Source organism: Spermophilus citellus (assembly GCF_964194105.1).
Source record: "Spermophilus citellus genome assembly, contig: SCAFFOLD_301, whole genome shotgun sequence".
Lineage (NCBI taxonomy): Eukaryota > Metazoa > Chordata > Mammalia > Rodentia > Sciuridae > Spermophilus > Spermophilus citellus.
Window position 1 is genome coordinate 229,394 of NW_027672985.1, and position 13,760 is coordinate 243,153.

Consider the following 13,760-nt stretch of genomic DNA (forward strand, 5'->3'; position numbering starts at 1 on the left):
GGTTAAAAAACCGAGGATGTCCTAGAAACAAAGATAAAACTGCAAATGAGCCAAAATGATAACCTAGAGCTACGTTTGGTAGCAGTTTCTCAGTTAACAGGCATGCATGGGTCAGCAAGCATATAATTTAGTAGACATTACTGAGCAACTGAGCATTGTGGATAAAGTATACTAAGATGGGCGTTGTCTCTACCGTGGAGATCTTATGACTAGTAGGAAAAAAATGTTAAATAACAACACAATCATGTCTAATTACGATTGTAAAGAGTGCTATCAAGGAAAATAATTTCCCTTTTTAGAAGATCAAAGGCAGTTAGGGGGGGTGAGCAGAAGCAATCTCTGGAGAAGTCTTCTTGGAAGAATTTTTTTTAAGGTGGGATCTGCTGGCAAGGGTTGCCAGGAAGAGCTCGAGAAGGAGCCTGGGGTTAGATGAGGAGCTGCTGATGTAACAATGTGATGCATAAACAGCCCAGTGCACCCAGGGATGAAGAAAGGCCCTGTGTCCAAAGTTACATCAATGGACCAGGAGGCTGAGTGCAGGAGGGGCTGGCCACTAAAAGACTAAATAATTTTCATTCAATTCCTGTTTTTATACCTTTTGGAACAAAATAATAGGTCCCATTTCAGAATTATTTTGGAGGTTATATTAACCAAGAGTCATTAAGCTTTAGTTATCAAATTGAACAATCTATATTCAATAGTATCTAAATTAATCTACCCCTTCTTAGCTCCAAAACAGACTGTTCTTTGCACTTTTTTACAATAAATTTTAGAGATATTGCATCATAACTGTTTGTGAATTCTCTCTTGTTTCCTTGGTATGCTGTCCACATTTTCAACACACTCTTTTTTTTCCAACACACTCTTTTTTCACAGTATCTGCATGATTTTTATAAAAAGAAAGTGCTCAACAGATGTGTGTTAGATTGGATGAGTGGACTATCTGGAAGCTGTGGGCTGTGTTAGCAAAGTGTTTCTTTTTGTCACTTATTTTTCACTTTCCTGTCATTTTTCCCCCTCTGCACTTGACATTTGCAAAGATGGAAATGGAGAAGTGGGTAATGAAAAGAGGGACCGGGGTGGGGGGAACTACAGATTCTACCTACATTGGCAATAAAGGAAGGGAAATGAACTTAATTTATATATGTCAAAGGTGTTTCCTAGTTGCCCTATTTTTCAGAATTATTTTTGTTATTTTTATTTCTAAACAAAATTTAATTTAATTTCACATAAATATATATCTGTATCTAATTATTTTCATACTGCATTATTTTATTGGTGTGGAAGGATGCTCTTTCAGCATCAATAGCTGAAAATGGTAAAATGAAATTGGTTAATTAAATAATACTAAATAAGAATCACACATTCAGTTGCTGTGGAATGTAATTTCCTAGGCCAAAATCATTTTACTCACTTTCCTTTATTAATTAGTAAGCAATTTGCATATGATAATGCCAATTGAAAATAAACTAGTGTTTAAAATAAGAATGAATAAATTAAGACTATTCTCAACATAAATGTAAATTCAAGATCATTCAGTCAGTCTCAGTTCAAGAACATTAATTTGAAATAATAATCACCTGTTTTAACATCATATTTGAAGATATCCATGCAATCAATAAGTAACTGCTCCTGAGATTCAGGGTGGTTGGACAGTCCCAAGTCAAACCCATCCAGACTTGAAGGAATTGATGAGGGTGATGAGAGGCCAATATTTTACTCTTGGTGTCAAAGGTTCTTCTGAAATAATGCAGAATAATATTTACCACTTGTAGGAGGAAGCATTCTGTCAATTCCTTACCATCCTTGGATGACACAGATCCACAGAAAAAAAGAGAGAGAGAAGGTCCATAGGTAGAAAGGCCAAGATCTACGAGATAGAGTATTTGTCACTGTCAAATGAAGCTATTAAAAGGCCTTGCCAAATGGCATCTGAAGTGGCAGTTCCCCAAATCCTGTTAGTAATCTTTGTTCAGTGTCCCAGTGGACAACAATTTTCACCAAAAATCAACCCTTTTAGACTCAAGCCTTTGGAGCAAGTGGCCTTCTAGGTCTTTAGGAGAAGAAATACATTTGAGATCTGATCCTTGAACTTACTTTTAAAAGTAATTTGTCATTGCTTTGATACATATGTAGATCACATGGAATTCACTTACTAAAAAGAATAAACACGTAACTTTTGTTGATGACATTGTACCTGAAACATAAGCACTTGATAAATTAGTCATCAAATTCTCAGAGTGAGCATCATTTTTCACGTCTATCTCAGTTGATTGAAAAGGGTGAATAAATTTTTTCTTCATATCTTCTTTATCTATGTTAAAAAGGGAACATTTTGTAATTATTAAAATGTGTTCATGATATATATATGTGTGTGTGTGTGTATATATATATATATATATATATATATATATTCACTGCTTTCAATGTAATCAGACAGATGAATCGAAGAAATCCATAATTTTATAACTGCCACACTTATTTCCATTTTTATGAAACCTCTGGAGGAAAGGAATACATTGGAGAGAAGCACTAATTCTACTAAATAAGGTTTTTACCAAATGATGCACTTCTCTTCATTTCATAACAGTTTAGTGTAAAAGATTAGGAATAAAATAATTTAGAAATATTATGTTAATAACAATCCTACTACCTAAAATCCTTCTATTAACATTTAATTATAATAATGGGTCCTAATGTTGAGTCCTAAATGTCACACATTTTAATCCTTGCAGTAACTCTTTAAGGATTGCTTAATATTTGAAGATAAAGAAAGATAAAAAGATAAAATGACAGTAATAACTAATAGTTTTTAAGCATTTGCTATGGCCAGGCACTGTTCTTAGCATCTCACATGCATGGCACTGTTGGACGCCCACAACATAAGTTGGGACATAGGTACCACTCTTATTAATGAATGTAATATTACCTGGTGGAACTTGGATTTGTACACAGATTCATTTCAATCCAAAGATCATTAACGTATCTTCTCCAAAAATCGATATTTTAAAATTATACAATCTAAACCCTTCAACAAAAATAGTGAATCAATTATTCAATCAAAATAAACAAAACAGTCTTAGTATCATTCAGTGCTCTGGGAAATTTGCAGGGGAAAGGGAATCACAAACTATAATTCATAAATCTAGGTGACTACCCACTATGTATGCTATGTATCAAAATATGAAGTAACCAAAAACTGATTTATGGCTAATTTTTATGGTTTTGAGGTTTTTAATATTTAATTTTCAGTTGTAGGTGGACACACAATATCTTTATTTCATTTTTATGTGGTGCTGAGGATTGAACCCAGTGCCTCACATGTGCCAGGCGAGCACTCTACCACTGAGCCACAACCCCAGCCCTATAGGTTTGATTTTATGAGTACATAGTGTTAGTTGTTCACGGTCCTAATAGATTTTTCTTACATTAAAATAAGCTCCTTCCCTTCCCAGAAATTGTATTTTTTAAGATTGTTGCAAGTTTAATTTAATTAATTTTTAAGCATTGGAATAATGTTTAAGCATTTTAAATATTTATGCATGAGAGACAAAAATGTTCTATGATAGTTTTTTCCATAAAGAGAAAAATATTAATATTTAAAAATTCATGCATAATCACAGAGAATAAACTGCAGTAATATTAGATGATTTACACATCAGGCACTGTATTTAAACTTCCATATTACACATTAACCCAGTAGACATATATTAAATTCATTTTTTCTATATTTTTTCCTAAAGGAAATTGCTGATTTTAAGTTTTATTGCTATAGACAATAAAATAAATTCTAAGTTTACTGAAGTTTTAGGAGTATCCCTTCTTTTAAATAACCAGGGGGAAACAAAATCACAAGAAAAAGTGAACTAAAAAAAGAAAACCCTCTATAAGAAGCAATATTATAGAAAATAAATTATGTAGAAACCAACAGATTGTATATATTGGCACAAGAATTATACTCCATTAATATTTTAACTATGAATCAAATTTACAATTTAAAACTATGCTAAATTTATACTTATTAACAAAATAGTTGCTTAAAGTTTACAGGTAAGAAAGATTGCTAATGGCACATATATTAATCATTAATAATCACATAAAATAATCAACCCTATTATTTGACAATCTGAAGTTTTAAAAATTAGCAAAATCCCACCCAAAGTTTGTGCATGCGCTCTGTCTCTGTCTCTGTCTCTGAGTTAACAAGTCCCCATTTCTTCTCACAAAACTGCAACTTATTTTCAGGCCACATCCACACTCTTTGAAATCCATGTGCTACAAAAAATGTAATACCTTCTTCTTCAAAAAAATTTGAAGACAGAGTTTTCACTCAATGAAAAAGAACTTGATAATTAAAGATTTGTGCCTGCTGTAGTTTATAACACAGACTCTTTCAAAAGCCTTTCTTTGATGGCACAAAAATCTGGGACAAGTCCATTATTTGTAAAATGGGAGGAGATACAATGCTTTTATTTGTTTGGGGAATTAACTGAGAGAGGTTTTAACATATTTGCGTTCAAACAACCCTTGCTTTAGTAGTTTTTGAGAGTATGATTTAATGCAAAAAAAAAATAGAGAATATGAATGGGCCTCAACTTGCCCTTTGACTAAAACAACTTTTATGCTCAAGGTGGGATATTAAGTAACATTGTAGGGGAGACATGGAAACATGCTTGGGTGTATTAATAATGCAAGCCACGTCCCTGAAACACAGGAATTACATTTTGCATTTGTATTGAAAACACTAAAATACAAAACAATCCAAAAGTGTGTTATGATCATTACATGACAGTCACATTTTCAGATGGACATTGACTCAAGAATTTATAATTTATCAAGTTACCCTTGGAGTTTATAACTATTAAGGTTAACATTATTCTTTATGAAACTAATTTTAAGCATGTAAACAAAACAGCATGAAGATGCACATAATGATGATGATTCACATAACAAAAGCATCTGGAATACACTAGCCTTAATCTTCAACAATTAGGTGCAATTTATAAATTAATTTATAAATTAAATAATTCTAAATTTACAGTCACAGAAAAGTATCGTGGATTGTCACAGTGCATTGACCACTTCCGAACCTCCCTTGGACAAGTCATTACAACTGCTTTTTCATTAAGACTTTCACTAGAGATTAACAAACAAAGAAGATGAGTATATGATGATCTGGAAACCACTTCCTCCATTCCTTTCTTTATTGCTTTCAGTGGGGCTGATCCTGATTGTGGAAGATTCATGGAAGCCGGAGAACAGGGGAGGGGGACCTCCAAGCAGTCTACAGGGACACTCCTCCTTCAATGGTCACAGGGCATCTTTCATGTTATTTATTATTGGTTCATAATAGATATACATAAAATTGGGGCTGATTTTGATATAATTATAAATGCATGGAGTACAGTTTGCTCCAATTAAGTCCTAGTACTTACCCTCCCCCTCCCTCTCCTACCTTCCCTGTTCCCTCTCCTCTATTCTACTGATCTATTTATTTACATTTTTAAAAAAATCAGTGTCCCATGGATATAGAGATGATGAGAGTCACTGTGGCATATTCCTATATGTGCATTGGAAAGTCAGGTCAGATTCATTCCTTTGCTTTTCCCTTTTCCCGTCCATCCTCCCTCCCCCTCAACCCCCTTCTCTACTCCCCTGATCTTTCTTTCATTTTCAAGAGCACCTTTATCCTAACAGACTCCCAGGTCTGCCAAGGAGGACCATCCTATTACCTTCTTTCAGAACAGAGGTGCTCTTCCCCAAAGCTTGGGCCACCTGCTCATCTCTGCCAAGAAGCCACCACTGTGTGCACCCTGAGGCCTGCACTGTGTGCACTCTGAGTTAACCCTTCTCCCTCCTGGGCAACCAGAGACCCCACCTGCAGAGTTCCCCAGCCCCAGCCTCTCGGGCATCCTCCTCCTACATGATTGCCAACAGCACCCTGGGTTCAAAAGGACTCGAATGATCCCAATCCTGAGGAGTCTGATTCAAGCCAGGAAGCACACTCTAGTTCTCATGGCGTTTCTCTCCCCTCGGCCCTCACTCTTGTCAACTACATTTTTATTTATGGACATGCTGAGCACGAAACTGGTCCCCTCAAGTCAAGGCCCAAGGGTAAATTATGATTTTATTTTTACTTTAGTCCTGTTTATATATTTGTAAAATATACATAATTGAACTGAAAATGTCTCAAAAAGTTTCTGTACTTAGCTCATGAAAGCTTTCTTGCCTTAGACTATAGTAGGTAGACTAAAAAGGAAAAAGAGAGTCTAATACCTTCCTCTTAGGATGGATAATAAGAGCACCAAACCTATCAATTGGCTTCATTGAACACTCACTGTATTTTATACAGTGTTCAACATTTTTCAAACATTGATTTCTCATAGAAATTCTATGAATTAGATTCTGATATTCTCTTCTGTATCACATTTTCCTATAAATTCAATGGGCATTGGAATAAAACTTTCTTGTAGTTTTGTGGTATCAAAAGAGATAATGCTCTAAAGTGCTTATAGAAATCTTTTAATTATTCTGTTATCTGGCAAAAAATGATGGAGAAAACAAAAATTTTAAAAAGCCAGTTTTGATAATGCCACCACTCTGATAAAATGCTTTCAATGATTTTCTTCTTCTTTTATTATTATTATATTTTATTTGCATTTATTTATTTATTTATTTATTTATTTATTTATTTATTTTTGAGATTAGGTCTCACTATGTTGCTGAGGCTGACCTCAAGCTTACAATCCTCCTGCCTCAGCCTCCTCCAGAGCAGCTGGGACGACAGGCATGCTCCACTGTGCCTGGCTTATTACAAGTCTTTAATTTGATCCTTTTCTTGCTCTACCTCCTTCCACTCATCTATAGAACCTTTCCGCATCTCAAGAGCAGGTTTACTCACTCTCTCTCTCCTGTGTACTTTGCCTTCTTTTGTTTCCCTGTATCATATTCCATGCAATTTCATCTGCTTAAAGCAGATGTCCTCTTTCCTTCCTTCTTCTAGTCCAAGTCCCACATATAACACATCTTTCCCTCTTCACTAAGCTCTGGTTCTGTGCCAGACACTGTTCTGCAGTAGATTTAATTTCCCCTGTAGCCTTATAAGATATGCTGTAATTTGTTCTCTCTATTTTTAAAGATGAAGAACCTAAGGCACAGGGGGATTGTGTTACTTGCAGGACTTCCACAGCTAACAAGTGACAAATCTACGAACGGGTCCTACAGCCCAGTTTCCTCACCACTCTTGTGACTTTTCTCTTCAAGGGTGAAAGTAACATTCCATAAATATTTCCTCATCAGTCTCTCCCAATGTGCTGACATGATCTTTATTTTCTTTCTGAATTATTACCCCAAATATTTGTCGACATTTATATAGTCTATTTGGCAGTCTAATCATTTATTAGAAGTTCTGCCTTGAGTTTCCAGAGGAAGTATAAAGCATGCATTTGGTATTGGCCTTGAGAAAGTAACGCTTAGCAAAAGAGAGTAATGAATGGAAAAAAGTCATATTTTAATAATGTGAAAGATGCTACATTTATAATACAATTATTATCATAGATACTTGTAGAGACCTGGGGCAGGATAATGGGGAAGGGTGTCACCAGGGTGCCATGAGCACATTTAGAGGAGACAAATGAAGTGTAGAAGGCACCAGAGACCCCACCAAAGAGGTTGATAGTGAGCAGAACTGTGAAGGGCGGGCAGCGTTTACCTGCTGGATGAGGAAGAAGCATGTTCAATGAGAAGCCAAAAAAATACACAAGGTCTTAAGATGACAATTGAGAAAATAAAAGAAAGCCAAAGTATGGGACATCCCGAAAAACTAAGAGGAAAAAGTTATCCTGGGGCATGGAAAGAGAACGTGAGTCTTTGGTGTTCAACCTCAGAGGGGCAGAAAACCACACAAGGGTTTGAGCAGAGGATATGATTATGGTTTCCTTTTGGTTATGGAAATAATAGTGCTGGATGGATGAATATGGCGTCTCATTTCAGTTCAGAGATATAATTTTGTGAAGAATAACTTGTTATTGAGCCTTTACCAGGTTGCAGGCTCTATTTTAAACCCTTGATAAGCATTAAGCCATTTAATCCTCCCAACAGCCCCTTGTAGGAACACTAGCTAAAACAGTGCATGGCTGCTTTACCAGATCTCAAAACAAGAGTGACTCAAGCCAATCAGAAAATTTATTTCTCTTACATAGAAGTCTGAACTGATAGATGGCTAAGGGCTGTCGCACAGTTCTGCTCCTTAAAGTCATCCAAAAAGACTGGGTTCCTTCTATCTTGTGACTCTGTCATTACATCAGTGATATCTGATATATATATATAAAAAATGTAATTTTTAAATTTATATTAATCACATTTTTCAAAAGTAAAAACATACAGGTGAAATTAATGATATAATTAATTGAACTAGATACATCACAAATATTATCATCTTAACTATGTACTATGTCTTAGTAGGATGTTAAATTTCATCAGAAATACTTGGTCCATATTTAGATTTCATAAACTTTTGGTTGAAAAAGTAGATAGAGAAATTGTTTGAAGCATACTTTCTGACAACTAAATTGAGTATTGATTTATAAATTTAATTACAAATAAATAAAATTGAAACTTCATTTCCTCAGTTATACCAGCCACATTTCAAGTGTTTAATAGCCATGTGTGACCAGTGGCTACTGCACTAAGCAGGACAGTTCAAGAGTACTGCTTTTACCCAAGTTTTATCCACAAAGCTACCTTGCCAACATTGTATCTGAATTCTAGATTAAGGAATGGAATTAAAGGGAGAAAATAAAATTTAGCCTACTATTTAACGTGGAAAGCTAGGAAGGAAATCATAATGTCTTGCTGGTTGGGTGTCTTCCTTGCTAACACTTTGTGTACTGGTAAGCAGAAAGAGAACTGAAGAAGGTAGGTTAGCATTATTAAACCAAAGATGAGAAAAATGGATATTGGGAAAACCCCAAAATCCACTTTGTTGATGGGATCATAAATAGTCACAACTACTGCCACATGTAGATACTCTTATAGAACTGTTTTTCGTGTAAAGATAGGGATGCACAAAAAGGTTATGTTTCTTACCCACATTTGTATATTTATTAACTAGTAGAATTGAAAACCATAATATTTGAACTATGAAATAAAGGATGTATTGAATTTCATCATGTTGTTCAACATAAAAGATTATGATAGTAACTGTTATATAATATTTTATTATTTTTATTTTTCCTGTGTTGATACTCTAGCTCTTAGATTATATGACCTTTGAAGACAGGAATAAAACATCATTCAATTCCTCATACTCTTCATGGCACCTAATATTCACTCCTTTACACATCAACACGGTGCTTAGCCACACTATAAAATCCAGAGAACTGTTATCTCTTTCAGCTAGATCATACTTAACAGACACTTTTTCTCACCTAATTTCTGATTATCTGGGTTCAAATAGAAGGTAAATTGAAGACAGAACAAATAACTAAAGCTTTGAAACATAAAGATAATGCAACTCAATAGACACCCAGAAGGCATCCATATGTGTTTATTCAGTGAGATTTGACTTCAACTGTTTTCATCAGTCACTGATCTCTTGGGGGAGAATTTCTTTTTATCTTTGAAAATTTATTTTTTTAATAATACCATGAATCAGGGTATTCTAAAAACATACAGGGCAGAGAAAATAGCTCGAGCTTTGTGGGAATACCTGGTGTTTACATTCATAGAATTCTTAGATCTTTCACTTCACGTTAATTTTTCTGTAGGCATTTTAAAGCTTTTAGGGTGACCATATTGAAAGGAGAAAAAATAAAAATTGTTATAATAAAAACTGTATTGTACATGTTATTCTTTTGGTTTGTGTGTTCTAAATACAGACAGGATATCTTTAATTCCCTTGATCTTTAGATTTCAAAAAAAAAACAGCTTTACTTATTGATTTTTTATAAGTCACATTCACATTATTTAGATCCAAATATATACACAATAGAGATCATTTTACAGAAAGCTTAGGAAATTTGCCCAACAACTTACAACTGTCAGGGCAAATAAACCAGATCTTCTAACCTTAATCATCTCATTTTACTAAAATAGCATGATAATTCTCCCTTTTCCCACCTAAAGTCTTTGTAAATAGACTCTAAATAGTCATGTCAATATTCTAAATTGTTTTCAGGTAATATAAGTTTATAACTTGAGAATAAAATATTAATATATGAAGCAATACTGATCCTCTCATTTCAACAATAATGATTTCAATTACCTGGGTTAGTGGAAGCTTTGCTAAATGTCTTTCTACACAGAAGGAACCAAGTTGCCATTCACAGCTCTATATTCTCTTGCTGACACATGTAATTTATATTTCTTTTCTCACATGTCTCTGTGTTTTTTCAAAGCCTACACTGTAACCAATTTTTTTTCTTTTTTTTTTTTTTTTTAGTGGTTCTGAACCCAGGGCTTTGTGCATGCAAGGCAAGCACTCTACCAACTGAGCTATATCCCCAGCCAAAGCCTACATTTTAAAGAAAGATTTTAAGATATGGCCTAAAAGAGACCAATAATTCCAAGTTGAATTTCATAGGTCTTAATGTAACCTCATCTCTTAGCATAGATATGAAGCATCTCTGCTAACTAATTGATTGGCAGCAGCCTAGAAAAATTGAAGCAAACCTCAACTGATCCCAATCATATAAACTAAGAAGGCAACTTAGTAGTAACTAGGCCACTACAAATACTTGCTATAAGAAGACAACTTAATTCAGTACATATATGGAATGGTTAGTAATTAAACCAACAAAATTTTAGGACTAAAGTTAGCAGGATATATTAGGTTGGTCATATAATCTGTATTTAAATCCACCCCCCACTCTCCAGATCATCAAAATTTGAAGATATTATGAACATTGCAAAGCAGAAAAAAATTGAGCAGCCATTAGGCAAATTTTAAAAAATCATCATTGCAAAAGGAATAATAGACACATCATATATAAATTCAATAAACTATTAATATTTTAACAATTGGTAAATTATTAATAAATTACTAATAAATGGGTAATTAAAATTATAAAATATTTGGACCATTAGCTTGGAAAAAAATTTTAAAAAACACTGAATTAATAGTGTTTTCAAATAAGTAACACTTTATGGGAATTACAAATTGGTTCAGTTCTGTAGGGCAATTTCTTATTTTAAATTGAATTTTTCTTCCTCCAAATTCAAATGTCTTTTTAAAAATTTACTCATTTTTATTGAAAAATAGTAATGTGCATATTTATGGGATACTATGTGATGTTTTGATCTAAGGTTACATTTTAGAAAAGTTCAATCAAGCTAATTAGCATTTCCATTACAAATATTAGTACATTCAGTGAACAATATGTACAGAATAGTTTATAGAAAAAAATAACTGGAAGGTATGCACCAAATTATCTATTGCCTACAGGAAGACATTAGATGATGATAGTGGTAAAAAGGGGTACTTACTTTTATATTATATTTGTGTATACATTTATATTTAAGATTAGTTTTTTTCAAAATTAATATAGAATGTAGCTCTGTACTAAACACCCAGCTTTTAATGCTTAGAGTGAGACTTCATGAATCAGACTAAGAATATCTACAGAAGAAATAAAACTGAGTAAGATAACAGTGCCCGGAGTTCACATAGAGTTAGGAACCATTTCATTTTTCTTATTTTTAATTTTTTGTTGTTGTACATAAACAGAATACTATTATTTTATTTATTTATTTTATGTGGTGCTGCTGAGGATTGAGCTCAGTGCCTCACACATGCTAGGCAAGTGTTCTGCCAGTAAGCTACAGTCTCAGCCCACATTTCACTTTTGAAACATGAGGTGGAGAGATCAAGTTGGATACACAGAGCATTGAAGAAAAGTCTCAGAAGGAAACAGAAATATGACACATTAGGATTACATCTGAACTAGTCCTAGAATAAAGGCTACTGTAGATCTAATGGGTGCCTGAAAATAAGACTGGAAAATGCCATAATTTCATTCTTCTGTAAGGCTGAATAATATTCCATTGTGTATATATACCACATTTCTTTATCTATTCATCTGTTGAAGGGAACCTAGGTTGGTTCCATAGCTTAGCTATTGCAAATTTAGCTGCTATAAACAATGATGTGGCCATGTCACTGTAGTATGCTGATTTTAAGTCCTTTGGGTATAAACTGAGGAGTGGAATAGCTGGGTCGACTGGTGGTTCCATTCCAAGTTTTCTAGGGTACCTTCATACTGCATCCCAGAGTAGTTGCACCAATTTGCAGTCCCGCCAGCAATGTATCTTTTCCCCCATATCCTCACCAACATTTTTTCTTACTTATATTCTTGATAATTGCCATTCTGACTAGAGTGAGATGAAATCTTGGTATAGTTTTAATTTGCATTTCTCTAATTGCTGGAGATATTGAACTTTTGTTCATATGTTTGTTGACCATCCATATTTCTTCTTCTGTGAAGTGTCTGTTCAGTTCTTTTGGCCATTTATTGACTGGGTTATTTGGGTTTTGTTTGTTTGGTTTTGTGTAGACTATTACGCTAAGTGAAATAAACCAATCCCCAAAAAAAAAAAACAAAGGTTAAATGTTCTCTCTGATATGTGGGTGCTAACACACAATAAGTGGGGGGAGGGTGGAGAAGTTCTTTGGATTAGACAAAGATAAATGAAGGGAAGGGTTGGGGATGAGATTAAGGAAGACAGTAGAATGAATCAGACATAACTTCCCTATGTTCATACGTGAATTCATGACCAGTGAAACTCCATATAATGTACAACCACAAGAATGGGAAGTTATACTCCATGTATGTATAATATGTCAAAATTAATCTACTGTCATATATATCTAAAAAAAACAAATTTAAAAAGTTCTTAAAAATAAAATGAGACTGGGAAGAATAAAGCTGACCCCACGTAAATTAACTGCCCACCAAAACAAAACTCAGTACTTTGAAGTACAAAATCTACATGCAAAATAACATAAATTTCACAATGTCCAGCATCTAATAAAGATTTTTAAATGCAAAAGAGCAGGAAAAATGTGACCCATTATCTGTGGTGAATTTAAAGATCAGTAAATAGAAACAGAGCCAGAAAATAACAAAGATTATGGAAATAGTAGATAAGAACATTTAAAAATCTACTGCAGGGGGAAGGGGGAGAGTAGAGAATAGGATAGACAGCAGAATACATCAGACACTAGAATGGCAATATGTAAATCAGTGGAAGTGTAACTGATGTGATACAGCAATCTGTATATGGGGTAAAAATGGGAGTTCATAACCCACTTGAATCAAACTGTGAAATATGATATATTAAGAACTATGTAATGTTTTGAATGACCAACAATAAAAAAAAGAAATGAAAAGAAAAATCTACTGCAACTATTCAAAGATTTACAGACAACATAAACATAACATAGGGAAAAATAGAAACACTAGAATTAAACTAAATAGAATTTCTAGTGCTGAAAAAGCAAAATATCTGAAATGAAAAAATTACATGACTTGTCTAATACAAGGTTAGAGGTTGCAGATATGACACATGAATTGAAAGAAAAGCCAATAAAAATGACTCAAGCTGAAGACTGAAGGGATAAAACACTCTGGAAAAGTCATTATTTCTCCCTTTTCCTTTCAAAAATTCCATTATAATCATTTTACGTGGAAAATAAAGTAACACTGGACAACATTTCAAAAATTTCAAGATACAAAATAGATGGAGGAATAGTAAGCAATTTA